The sequence below is a fragment of the Schistocerca gregaria genome, chromosome 3 (assembly GCF_023897955.1).
Source record: "Schistocerca gregaria isolate iqSchGreg1 chromosome 3, iqSchGreg1.2, whole genome shotgun sequence".
Taxonomy (NCBI): domain Eukaryota; kingdom Metazoa; phylum Arthropoda; class Insecta; order Orthoptera; family Acrididae; genus Schistocerca; species Schistocerca gregaria.
In genome coordinates, this window is record NC_064922.1 from 337799303 (window position 1) to 337814021 (window position 14719).

Below are 14719 nucleotides of genomic sequence, written 5' to 3' on the forward strand. Positions count from 1 at the left end.
ACCTTGATATTAAACATACGAGTATAACACGTTAATCCTGTAGCTAGAGACGATTACGCTTTTACTTTCAGTGAAACTATAGCTTTAAATTTTTTCCGTTTGTAACCAAGCCTTGGAAAGCATCTGACATTTTATGAGGATAAGAGTTCATATAACCCTGATGCCCTTCCTGCCGCCACCCCGGACGCCCTGGGACGGAATTAGTGTTCACCAACTGTCTGTTACTAGGGTAATCCATGGAATAGTGCAAATGTGTTCAGATATCTGCGAGCCGTGTAACTGAGGCGGGATGTGGGGACCAGCTCGATTTTCACCTAGGGGGATGTGGGAAACCGCTTAAAAACCACATCCAAGCTGGCCGGCACACCGGACTTCGTCGTTAATCTACCGGGTTTATTCCATCCGGAGCCGGCGCGCTCTCGGCCACTCTGGCGGGTCATCCAAATGGAAACGCACTCCAATGGTGAAATACGTGGGACAATATGCTTCTTGTGGGCAAAGCGTCTAAATTGTACACGGGTCCAACATGAAATTGTGGCGGTGTCTGGACCAAATTGAACGTCTTAGCCAACCATAACGAAATGGTGCCAACAATTTCACCACTGCCGCACAGACGTGTGTGATGCATATCGGGAAATCCGACCTTGCACCACGCGATTTCCATCTTTTCGGCAGCTGAAAAAAACTTACGGGGAAAGACATTTTCCAACAGTGAGAACCACGCAGAGGTTCCCGAACAACTCGGTGACCAATGAGCATATTTCTATCGTCAAGGAATTGAACGATTGCTAAAGCGTTCCTACTGTTGTTTACAGAGACTTGCTGAATATGTTGAAAAATAGTGTGATCTGTTTGTGTAACTGTGAAGTGTAGTGCAGCATTCAATAAAAGTTACTTGGACTGCCATAAAACTGTGTAAGTTACTTTTTGAAGCCCCTCGTGCGATGAAGCAAGGAAACATTCGAGTCTTTATCCAGCAGTGGACGTCGAATTACTGACGACGATGATTTAGACAATTTTCGTGATGGATGACTGGATTATCTACGACAACGTGTGCCAACGAAAAACAAGTAGCAAATTTGTGGTAGTAGCGTTACCACGGTTTCTGGCAGCAATCCGATTGTTACATATGTAATATTGGCCATGCTACGTCCACGAAAGCGCACAGCATCTGCCTGCCAATAAATCTTGTACAGTAATGAAACACGTACTTTTTCTGGTTACTTTGCACATGTCGTATTTGACATTATTAATGAAGAGTGCAGACGTAGCTTGCCGTTATAATCTGTCGCAAAACCGTGATCTTCACGACCAAACACTTTTCTTTAGTTTTGTATTCGAACTGCATTATATTCTGTAAGTCTACAGTGCGCAGATATCTGGGGTATGCAATGGTTTGGCTAGTCAAAAGCGTTCCTTTCTGCAGGCGTCTTTTCAATTTCTTCAGTTTATATCATAAGTAGCGCTGATTTTTCTTGATCAGTACCTACAAAAACATTCATGTGATACTACAGCATTGTCCTTCTTGCCATTTCATGAATAATGTGTTTATGTTGTGCCGGGAACATAACACAGTAGCCATTCTTTCGGACACGACGTCATTGCTCGTTAGTGCAGTTAAACCGGTCCAATTAGCCACCTGGTTAGACAACAGCCTCCCGTAACAGCTCACAACTTCGCAGCAGTCGGCGTACGTCTGCCCGACAAAGTACAGCCCGACTGATTTTATCTCAGGTGTCTGCTGAACACAGGGCTTTCCCCGGTAAGTCATCTCCTATGTTAGACAAAGGATTAGGCAATTCGTATTTTTCTTACTGCAAAACGGAGTCATTTACTTAGAAATGATAGCTTAGCCTTTTGAGAGACCAGTTTTACTATACAACTTCTAGCGACCCACCCCCACGGGAGTAACATCAAATGTCTACAGCCGGGCGACACGTCAAACGTAGCGGCAGTTTTGTTTACGGGACACTGTGTAGAGATATAACCAAAATTCAAAGAACAGCATTAAGTTACTGAATACCATCACTTTGATATAACGTAGATGAGTTAAGCAGTGCATACCAGGAAAGTTCTCAGGAGGCGCGAATGTTAGCTTTTCCATATCTAATTGGCTTTGGGAATGACATCTTGTGGTAGGGGTGGGAGATGCCAGCTACCGCGCCGCTCAGTCTGGGTCAATTCACCGCGAGCTATGTTCTAATATGAATGGATTATTCCAAGAAATTATACCGTTCACCTCAAGGTGGCACTGACACCGTTTCACAGCGGCGGGAGGCTTAAATTCTTAACCCCAATTTGCAAAATTTATTTATAAATTCAAATTTCCTTCGACTTTGTTCCTCTAGATTTAGCGACTTTTCACCATACTTTTGTGATTTTTGTCTGTATTTTTCGACACGTCTATTGCTCAAAACTGAGTTGTACACACGACTGCAATTTGGGGAATGTAGGAATGTTTTATCGGCAGCCTGTCTTGAATTTAACTGAAGGCTGCTTGCCGTTTATCCACGATTGATCATATAAACCATTATCAATATAAACCTCTATCGTAGTTACTTCGCATATGTCCGTACCTTGATATTAAACATACGAGTATAACACGTTAATCCTGTAGCTAGAGACGATTACGCTTTTACTTTCAGTGAAACTATAGCTTTAAATTTTTTCCGTTTGTAACCAAGCCTTGGAAAGCATCTGACATTTTATGAGGATAAGAGTTCATATAACCCTGATGCCCTTCCTGCCGCCACCCCGGACGCCCTGGGACGGAATTAGTGTTCACCAACTGTCTGTTACTAGGGTAATCCATGGAATAGTGCAAATGTGTTCAGATATCTGCGAGCCGTGTAACTGAGGCGGGATGTGGGGACCAGCTCGATTTTCACCTAGGGGGATGTGGGAAACCGCTTAAAAACCACATCCAAGCTGGCCGGCACACCGGACTTCGTCGTTAATCTACCGGGTTTATTCCATCCGGAGCCGGCGCGCTCTCGGCCACTCTGGCGGGTCATCCAAATGGAAACGCACTCCAATGGTGAAATACGTGGGACAATATGCTTCTTGTGGGCAAAGCGTCTAAATTGTACACGGGTCCAACATGAAATTGTGGCGGTGTCTGGACCAAATTGAACGTCTTAGCCAACCATAACGAAATGGTGCCAACAATTTCACCACTGCCGCACAGACGTGTGTGATGCATATCGGGAAATCCGACCTTGCACCACGCGATTTCCATCTTTTCGGCAGCTGAAAAAAACTTACGGGGAAAGACATTTTCCAACAGTGAGAACCACGCAGAGGTTCCCGAACAACTCGGTGACCAATGAGCATATTTCTATCGTCAAGGAATTGAACGATTGCTAAAGCGTTCCTACTGTTGTTTACAGAGACTTGCTGAATATGTTGAAAAATAGTGTGATCTGTTTGTGTAACTGTGAAGTGTAGTGCAGCATTCAATAAAAGTTACTTGGACTGCCATAAAACTGTGTAAGTTACTTTTTGAAGCCCCTCGTGCGATGAAGCAAGGAAACATTCGAGTCTTTATCCAGCAGTGGACGTCGAATTACTGACGACGATGATTTAGACAATTTTCGTGATGGATGACTGGATTATCTACGACAACGTGTGCCAACGAAAAACAAGTAGCAAATTTGTGGTAGTAGCGTTACCACGGTTTCTGGCAGCAATCCGATTGTTACATATGTAATATTGGCCATGCTACGTCCACGAAAGCGCACAGCATCTGCCTGCCAATAAATCTTGTACAGTAATGAAACACGTACTTTTTCTGGTTACTTTGCACATGTCGTATTTGACATTATTAATGAAGAGTGCAGACGTAGCTTGCCGTTATAATCTGTCGCAAAACCGTGATCTTCACGACCAAACACTTTTCTTTAGTTTTGTATTCGAACTGCATTATATTCTGTAAGTCTACAGTGCGCAGATATCTGGGGTATGCAATGGTTTGGCTAGTCAAAAGCGTTCCTTTCTGCAGGCGTCTTTTCAATTTCTTCAGTTTATATCATAAGTAGCGCTGATTTTTCTTGATCAGTACCTACAAAAACATTCATGTGATACTACAGCATTGTCCTTCTTGCCATTTCATGAATAATGTGTTTATGTTGTGCCGGGAACATAACACAGTAGCCATTCTTTCGGACACGACGTCATTGCTCGTTAGTGCAGTTAAACCGGTCCAATTAGCCACCTGGTTAGACAACAGCCTCCCGTAACAGCTCACAACTTCGCAGCAGTCGGCGTACGTCTGCCCGACAAAGTACAGCCCGACTGATTTTATCTCAGGTGTCTGCTGAACACAGGGCTTTCCCCGGTAAGTCATCTCCTATGTTAGACAAAGGATTAGGCAATTCGTATTTTTCTTACTGCAAAACGGAGTCATTTACTTAGAAATGATAGCTTAGCCTTTTGAGAGACCAGTTTTACTATACAACTTCTAGCGACCCACCCCCACGGGAGTAACATCAAATGTCTACAGCCGGGCGACACGTCAAACGTAGCGGCAGTTTTGTTTACGGGACACTGTGTAGAGATATAACCAAAATTCAAAGAACAGCATTAAGTTACTGAATACCATCACTTTGATATAACGTAGATGAGTTAAGCAGTGCATACCAGGAAAGTTCTCAGGAGGCGCGAATGTTAGCTTTTCCATATCTAATTGGCTTTGGGAATGACATCTTGTGGTAGGGGTGGGAGATGCCAGCTACCGCGCCGCTCAGTCTGGGTCAATTCACCGCGAGCTATGTTCTAATATGAATGGATTATTCCAAGAAATTATACCGTTCACCTCAAGGTGGCACTGACACCGTTTCACAGCGGCGGGAGGCTTAAATTCTTAACCCCAATTTGCAAAATTTATTTATAAATTATATACACATATCCTCCTCGTGAATCAGTGTCCGCCCCCGGTAGCTGAGTTGTTAGGGTGACATACTGTCAATCCTAAGGGCCCGGGTTCGATTCCCGCCTGGGTCGGAATTTTCTCCGCTCAGGGACTGGGTGTTGTATTGTCCTAATCATCATAATTTCATCCCCATCGACGCGCAAGTCGCCGAAGTGGCGTCAAATCGAAAGACCTGCACCAGGCGAAAGGTCTACCCGACGGGAGGCCCTAGCCACACATTTCATTTCAGTGTATCAGTTAGTGAAAACCCTACGAAAATCCCTAGAGTAGTTGCTGAGATTAGCCTAAACATATAGACAAACTGCGGCGAAGTCTGTTATCGTTCCTGTGTATCTCGTTGCGATTATGATTTCCAAAGACATTAATAAACCTGCATTAAGTTGTTTTTAGGACATTACTGGAGAAAAACTATAAGTAATGCAGGTCCATATGTCTCGATTCATACTCGAAAGACATCGAGAAAAAAAGAGACTATTAGCAGCATGCATTGCTCTCCATTTTGATCTATATAATGTACAAGGGGTGACCAAACGTTTCCAGTCGAAGGCCGTACAGTCCAGAATCCTAAACCAATCATGATTAAAAAAATTAAAGTTAAGCTTCTGCTTACATGTTTTTATTTGTATTTGAAATAGACAGTGACGGTAACAGCCTGCCAAACACATATGTACATGTTTAAAACTGGTTTGCAGAATTTCGTGCTGGTCGTGCTGCCTCATTCATTTAGGGGGAAGCACCAATTTGCATTACTACGCTCTATAGTTATAGACCAGTGTTATAGTCCTTTCCCTTTATTAAGATATTAATATGTCTACATTGAAGAGGCATCATCTCATTAATTCAATTTGTTTGTATATGTAATTGTCGAATGGAATAAATCTGATAATCTTTCCAGATATTTCAGACTACACAGAAGTGGAAACAGCGACCCATTCTTGAAATCAAGTCACAAATTTTCGTGGGGTTAACTTGACGTTAGTAATTTACTTGCATAACTACTTTCTGTGAGGCAAGCGACCTCACCCAGCCCGATTCTTCAATAGAGGCCTGGATTGCAAAGTCAAATGTCATTAAGCACGTAATAATTGCATTGGCGGGAATTTATAATAGAATTCAGAGATCAACAAATAGTTCATTTCCATATCGCTTCACGGTAGCAAAGAAAACTCGGAGGTCGCTTCCCAAGCAGTATAAGCTCCAATTTTTTATCAGGCGGTGTATGTCGAAGTTTCGTCTCCAGGTACAATGTTGTGCATGGATTTTACATTTCAAATGTCGAATTTTTTGAGCCCTTTCTTAACCAGTTGTCACGACCTTGTTTTTCATCTACGGTCAAATTGTGCGAAATTCATCTCGAAGAAATCTTGTTCACAGCTAAGTGTTCTTGTAAAATCGAATGTACTGCACTTTTCGATAAACCTCACTATGCCTGTAATCACGGTAAGACACAGATTGACTGATTTTTTGAGAACAACAATTGATTTTGTTGACTTTCACGAAATTCGTCATGGAATCCCTGATGCGCTGATGCAGCCCTGGAGAATGGCGTATTGTACCACAGCCGTCCACGAGACGAACACGAAGAGTCTCTACATTTGGTACCGGGGTTACGTAGACAAGAGCTTTCATGCCTCCATAAATGAAAGTCAAGAGGGTTGAGGTCAGGAGAACGTGGAGGCCATGGAATTGGTCCGCCTCTACCAATCCATCGGTCACCTAATCTGTTGTTGAGAAGCGTACGAATACTTCGACTGAAATGTGCAGGAGCTCCATCGTGCATGAACCACATATTGTGTCGTACTTGTAAAGGCACATGTTCTAGCAGCACAGGTAGAGTATCCCGTATGAAATCATGATAACGTGCTCCATTGAGCGTAGGTGGAAGAACATGGGGCCCAATCAAGACATCACCAACAATGCCTGCCCAAACGTTCAAAGAAAATCTGTGTCGATGACGTGATTGCACAATTGCGTGCGAATTCTCGTCAGCCTACACATGTTGATTGTGAAAATTTACAATTTGATCACTTTGGAATGAAACCTCATCCGTAAAGAGAACATTTGCACTGAAATGAGGATTGACACGGAAACAACTGGTTCTCCCGTAGCACTCTCCATACAGTGACGTGGTCAACGTTACCTTGTACAGCAGCAACTTCTCTGACGCTGAAATTAGGATTATCGTCAACTGCACGAAGAATTGCCTCGTCCATTGCCGGTGTCCTCGTCGTTCTAGGTCTTCCCCAGTCGCGAGTCATAGGCTGGAATGTTCCGTGCTCCCTAAGACGCCGATCAATTGCTTCGAACATCTTCCTGTCGGGACACCTTCGTTCTGGAAATCTGTCTAGATACAAACGTACCACGCCACGGCTATTGCCCCGTGCTAATCCATATATCAAATGGGCATCTGCCAACTCCGCTCGCCGGCCGCGGTGGTCTAGCTGTTCTAGGCGCTCAGTCCGGAACCGCGCGACTGCTACGGTCGCAGGTTCGAATCCTGCCTCGGGCATGGCCGTGTGTGATGTCCTTAGGTTAGTTAGGTTTAAGTAGTTCTAAGTTCTAGGGGACTGATGACCACAGCAGTTGAGTCCCATAGTGCTCAGAGCCATTTGAACCATTTTTGAACCAACTCCGCATTTGTAAACATTGCACTGACTGCAAAACCACGTTCGTGATGAACACTAACCTGTTGATGCTATTTACTGATGTGCTTCATGCTAGTACTGTAGAGCAATGAGTCGCATGTCAACACAAGCACCGAAGTCAACATTACCTTCCTAGAATTCGGCCAACTGGCGGTGAATCGAGGAAGTACAGTATATACTGACGAAACTAAAATGAGCTCTAACATGGAAATTAAGCGTTTCCAGACACATGGCCACATAACATCTTTTCTTTATTTGTGTGTGAGGAATGTTTCCTGAAAGTTTGGCCGTACCTTTTTGTAACACTCTGCATACGACACAATTCCGCGAAACTATCCGGAGTTGCGGATAAGGTAAACAGCACAGAGTACTGCGTACTTATTGGACAGACAATGAAACGCAAGTGTCTTATTTCTACCAAAAATCTAGCGCGGCGTGCCTCTCCGCTGCCGTGGCTGTCCAGTCACAACATTTTACAAATTTTTCACCGATGAGCGCTACTCCCGCTCAACTGTGAGTTGTACGGGAAACTCTTATACCACGTCGATCTGGCCAATCGCGGTCGCCCTTGGGAGTCGCCGCTCGTCCGAAAAACTTTTCAGGCGCTTTCTCTGCGCCAGCGTCTAAATGGACACATTCGGCTCCTCTGTCCCACCCAAAAAAATATGGAGTGATAGAATCGTGGAGGTTCATTCCTTGCTGGCAATGTCGCTCACGACGCTTTTGTGGACCCAGGGCGACATGGCCGAGGAGGAAACAACATTTCCTAGCGTTATTTACCTTGGGGAGACATTCTGCTTGTCTCGCAGTCTCCTACTTGAAATGCGGCCTGCCTGTCGGGTGGCATCAAAGCCCTGCTGCTGGAGACCGCCCTGGTAGTGACATCACCTCCTGGGGTGCTGGAGGTTTTCAAATTCGCCCTTTGGACTAATGCGCTGCTGGGTTTACGTCACCAGCACCCTGAGTACAATCCTGCTCGAAATTCTATCTGCAAAAATTATTTGCACTTAATGCAATGCAGTACATTCTCATGGCTCATCCCTCAGACATCTCCGTTAGCGTAGAGTGATGAACCGCAAATTTGTTCACCTCCATGCTTCTACTTGTCATTACTGCCATATTGTGGGCGTTGCACTCCCAGTGCATAGCCCATTTAGGTTGCCACCTAGCATGCTAATGAATGGCGTCGTGTTGTGATCAGCTATGAATCGCGTTTCTGCATTACCTCGAATGGCCATCAGTGGCGGGTATGGTGGCAACCTGGGGGGAGGTCCCACTTTTCCTGTGTTTTGGAGAGACACAGTGGAGTTACTCCTGGGATCATGGTGTGGGGAGACATCGAGTGTGGCTACATGTCGGGCTGACAGAACTCTGACAGTCCAACGGTACATTTAGAACCACCTGCGTCCTTATGTTTCACCCCTCATGCGACAGTTCCGTGGTTCCATTTTTCAATATCGCTGCGCTTGTACATACATGGCACGTGACTCTATGAACTGTTTGCGTAGTGCTGAGGTAGGCACGTGGCCAGTGAGACCTTCAGACGCGTTCGCAATGGAGCATGTGTGAGGGTTAAAACAGATGTGACTATATCCAGTGCATTGTGGCAGTACCGGACACTAAGGAGGAAGACTCGAACTGATTGATTGAGTTGATTTAAAATTGCAAAAAATTGTATATTTATTTAAAGAGAACCCTATGAAACCGTGACAAATCACAATAACTTGCAGAGGTCGCTTTCAAGAAAATGTCAGCCAAACACTCAGCACTCTCGAAGTTTAACTTGAATTTAAATAACTTACAGCTTAAATATTTACTATTATGTCCAGAATGTCTCATAAACAGAAAGAAGGTGAAACAAATCAACAATTGTGAAAACAAAGATTACACGCAATTTAACTGAAAATCTTAAGAAATGAAAAACAACTGAATAACTATGCAAAAGTCGTATTAAAAACCAGAGCTTAATGGTAGCAAAACCAATATTTAAGACAGAACTTTAGAATGACGAAGGAAGCTAACTATTACACTGCCGTTAAAAATTACTACGCCTGGAAAGAGAGCCTCGATTTTGACCGATGACGGCATATGCCACCTGCGGGATAGTAGATGTACTGATAATGGTTTCATCATCATCATCCGCCAACTTACACAATAACCACATAGCTGCCAGAGCACCATCTGTGTCTACCTTTTGATAGGGAATGCTCACAGCCAGAAAGGTCACTTTAGTGCAAACGAATGAACGCATGAAGCAAGGAGGGAACCACGCCATGGAGATGTACTCGTGCTTCCTACAGCCAGCTGAACGATTTAGAGGCCGGCTGCTGTGGCCGAGCGGTTCTAGGCTCTTCAGTCTGGAACCGCGTTGCTGCTACGGTCGCAGGTTTGAATCCTGCCTCGGGCATGGATGTGTGCGATGTTCTTAGGTTAGGTTTAAGTAGTTCTAAGTCTAGGGGACTGATGACCTCAGTTGTTAAGTTCCATAGTGCTTAGAACCATTTGAACCATTACGTATGAATTTATGACGAATATTTGTACCATAACTGAATGAATGAGAGGGTCATGTGTTATTGACGGTTAGGAAACCACGAGAAGCATAGTGATACTATGAATTAAAATAAGAAAATCACGCCCCAGGTTTTTTTGTGTCCTGAGGCGACAGTGAGACGGAATTGTTGAACATCATTCTCTCTGTAAGGGAGTAATTTTGGACCAGGATAATTTTTATGGCTCTGAGCACTATGTGACTTAACATCTGCCGGCCGGTGTAGCCGAGCGGTTTTAGGCGGTTCAGTTCGGAACCGCGCGACTGCTAAGGGTGCAGGTTCGAATCCTGCCTCGGGCATGGGTGTGTGTGATGTCCTTAGGTTCGTTAGATTTAAGTAGTTCTAAGTTCTAAGGGACTGATGACCCCAGATGTTAAGTCCCATAGTGCTCAGAGCCATTTCAACCATTTGAATTTAACATCACACACACTCATGCCGGAGGTAGAATTCGAACCCGCGACCGTAGCAGTCGCGTGGTTCCTGACTGAACCACTAGAACCACTCGTCCACCGCGGCTGGCGGTTAATTTTAAGGTAACACTTTTTAAACTGTATTTATTTGAGGTCAGGAATACTATGTTCGCATGAGATCCTGAGATAGGGCAACAGAGATAATACGTGTAGGTAACAGTACAAATTAGTTTGTTCTGGATCTAGTATCATCCATGACTGACCATGAAGACATTGAGCCCGTAAACTATTTAACTTAATGAAACAAATGTCAGGGAGGAGGCAGTTAACGGAACTTTGGTGAGGTCATATTGCGATCGAATGGGAGTCCCTAAGGTCCTTCACGTTTAACATGAGATGTATGCATATAGACTTTCGTGTACATATAAATCTTTTGTCCGGAAGCCACAGTACAGTGTGTGGTTCAGGATACTTCGTGTCCGCTTCGTATTTCATTCGAGAATCGTAAATAGGACAAAGGTCTGTCGATGAGCTTATGTATGAACTCAAATTTATCTGATTATACCGTCATTATCATCTCGCGAGATGTTTAAGATTGTACATTACTTGACTGTTCCTGGAATGTAGGCTTTTAGAATAGTAACTGTAAACTTCTACGTGACGACAAGATTTCCCTTGTATCGTCTGCCATTGGAGCAGCACCGTGATACTCTCATGCTTACAAAAACAAACCCTTAAGGAAGAATGCAGTTCTTTTTTCATTTTCCTCTATCTCCTGCATTAATCATACCTGATAAGTGTCCCATACAGGTAGATAATATTGAAGAAGTGGTCGAACGAGGATTTTTGTGAGCCACACCATTCGACGGTCAGGTACATACGAATGGTTTTTGATCTTGATTTCAGATGGCAGCGGCATACAGATTCAGATCAGAACCATTGCAGACAAAGCGCTATTGGTGATATAATAACGCCCGCAACGCAAATTTACACCTTAGTTGCACCCAGACTGTCAGCCAGAAGCAGAAAGAAGTTTTTGCTGAAATTTAAATTACAAGCAAATATGTCACTCACGACTATTTCCTTCACACTCCATTGCCGTACGACCCATCTACGGTGGTCTAATGAGTGTTGCTAGAGCGACGTGACAGATCGTAGAGGAGGACTCAGGTTCAGCGATGATCGTTTGTGGGTGCCGCATCGACCGAGACAGCATCAGCAATCACGCAATATAAAAGATATCACCACATCCGGCTACCATGGTGTCGGCAGCAAACTTACGGTTCGTGGTCACCTTTGGGGTTTGTTGAAGGGACCCTGACAAGTGCAGAATACATTCCGAATATTATCCTGGCCACTTTATTGCGCACATAGGACGTCTGGGAAATGTGCTTTTCCACAGGGACTTTTCCTGTTTTTCGTTATTCAAGCGGTTTGCGAGATGGTCGAGGAGTTCAGTGCCATACCTGTTCTCCACTGGCCATTGTGGGACATACTGGGGCCTGGTCTGGGTTAACGAGAACGTTCGTTGACAAACTGCGACGACAGGTTGCAGTCGTGAAACATTATCTTCCAAGATGACATACCGTTCTTCTAATGCAGGATTATATCGCAGTTACAGGAATAGAAGTATGAAACTGAAAGTATTCTACAACACATTCTGTACATATTTGTATGCCGACATGGTTCAAATGGCTCTGAGCACTATGGGACTTAACATCTGAGATCATCAGTCTCCTAGAACTACCTAAACCTAACTAACCTAAGGACATCACACACATCAATTCCCGAGGCGGGATTCGAACCTGCGACCGTAGCGATCGCGCGGTTCCAGACTGAAGCGCCTAGAACAGCTCGGCCACACCGGCCGGCTGTATGTCGGCGTGATTATGAACAAATCAAACGTACAAACTGAATAAAGCTAGAGTCACGTGAGAAGGGATGTACAGTTTTCGTTTTCATTGGTGCACCGGTTGAGGTAAGCGGACAAAGGCACACTTGCAGTGGATGCATCATGAAGCGACCAAGCAAGTCTCGTCGTCTAAAGCACATTGACGCGTCGAGACGGCGCGTGGGTCCTAAGGCAGAAATGAAAAGAGTGAGAGAACACAATCACTGAAAGGAATTTACATTATACTCCAGTGTGGTACGGAGCATCTTTGTCGAAATCCATATATAAGTCTTTGGCAAAGCCGGGGTAAGTTAAACAGTTTAACAGTTCACTACATAGAAATGAATATACGCCCTGATGCCAGTTCTGATGTACTACTATGGCAGGGAAAGTTACGACTTCACTAAGACCAACTTTGACTGCTGCTGACTGGAGCTGCTCGACAACTGGTCAACATCTCGGCAGCAACTCAGCTAGAACTGGCTAGAGCTACACTCGGACAGTGTCTTATCCATATGATCCTCATGGGGACATGGCACACGTGTGACCAGTGCTTGCTACCGCTGTCTGACAACGCAGAAATTTTAGTGCCGACCTCTGTACACGCAACAGAAGCCTAGCCTCTTCTTGTGGTATGGACTGATTACGGAAATCACCCAGAAATCTCCTGCGGATTTCCCTTTTCTCACTTATAAACGTGTGATTTATTCTAAACTAAAGAGCCAAAGAAACTGGTACATGTGCTTAATATCGTGTAAGGCTCCCGCGAGCATGCAGAAGTACCGCAACACGACGTGGCATGGACTCGAATAATGTCTCAAGTAGTGCTGGAGGGAACTGACACCATGAATCCTGCAGGTCTGTCCAGATATGCACAATAATGTTCATGTTTGGGGAGTTAGGTGGCCAGCAGAAGTGTTTAAACTCAAACAGTGTTCCTGGAGCCACTCTGTAGCAATAATGGACGTGTGGGCTGTCGCATTGTCCTGCTGGAAGTGACCACGTCCGTCGGAATGTAGAACGGTCTTGAGTGGATGTAGGTTATCAGACAGGATGCTTATGCACGTGTTGTCAGAGTCGTATCCAGACTTATCAGGTGTCTCATATCACTCCAATTGCACACGCTCCACTGTATTACAGAGCCTCTACCATCTTGAACAGTCTGACGTACAGCGTCCACGGATTCATGAGGTTGTTTCCATAGCCGTACACGTCCAACCGCTCGATACAATTTGAAACGAGACTCGTCTGGGCACACAACATGTTTCCAATCAACAGTCCAATGTCAGTGTTGACGGGCCCAGGCGAGGCGTAAAGCTTTATGTCGTGCAGTCGTCAAAGGTATACGAGTGGCCTTTGGGGTGCGAAAGCCCATATCGATGATGTTTCGTTGAATGGTTCGCACGCTGACACTTGTTGATGTCCGAGCATTGAAATCTGGAGCGATTTGCGGAAAGGTTGCACTTCTGTCAAGTTCTACGATTCTCTTCAGTCGTTGTTGGTCCCTTCCTTACAGGATCTTTTCTCGGCCGCAGCGGTGCCGGAGTTTTGATGTTTTACCGGATGCCTAATATTCACCGTACACTCGTGAAAGCCGGCCTGTGTGGCCGAGCGGTTCTAGGCGCTACAGTCTGGAACCGCGCGACCGATACGGTCACAGGTTCGAATCCTGCCTCGGGCATGGAAGTGTGTGATGTCCTTATGTTAGTTAGGTTTAAGTAGTTCTAAGTTATATGGGACTGATGACCTCAGAAATTAAGTCCCATAGTACTCAGAACTATTTGAACACTCGTGAAATGGTTGTACGGGAAAATCCCCATTTCGTAGCTACCTCGGAGATGCTGTGTCCCATTGCTTGCGTGATGACTGTAACAACAAGCTCAGACTCACTTAAATCTTGATAACCTGCCGTTGTAGCAACAGTAACTGATCAAACAACTGCGCCTGACACCTTTTGTATTATATTGGCGATGTCTACCGTAGCGCCGTAGTCTGCCTGTTTACACGTATCTGTATTTGAATGAGGATCCTTATACCAGTTTCTTTGGCTCTTCAGTGTAAGTGTGGGGTGCACAAATCACCGGAAATTTGGCCTCGTATTCGGGAAGATGGCAATTCAAATTCCTGTTCACACATCTAGATTTAGATTTCCGTTTTTTACCTAATCGCTTAACGCAATTGCCGAAGTGGTTGCTTCTGCTTCCTCATTCTTCCCTGACTTGAGCTTGCCCTATGACTCTGATGACTTGGTCGTCGACGGGACATTAGATCGTGATCTTCCTCCCTTCTTTCCG

General features: G+C 44.7%; 1 protein-coding gene across 2 annotated transcripts in view; it reads left to right on the forward strand.

Annotated features, from left to right (window-relative positions):
• The first annotated feature begins 1679 nt into the window (after positions 1–1679).
• The window catches only part of LOC126356332 (facilitated trehalose transporter Tret1-like), a 100150-nt gene continuing 87110 nt past the window's right edge, over positions 1680–14719 (forward strand). Inside the window, exon 1 of one of the 2 annotated variants that reach the window (XM_050007315.1) lies at positions 1680–1762. The gene's annotated coding sequence lies outside the window, so the exon portion shown is untranslated. Of the gene's footprint in view, positions 1763–4236; positions 4337–14719 lie in introns of those variants that run through there. The other variant, XM_050007314.1, reaches the window with a different exon arrangement.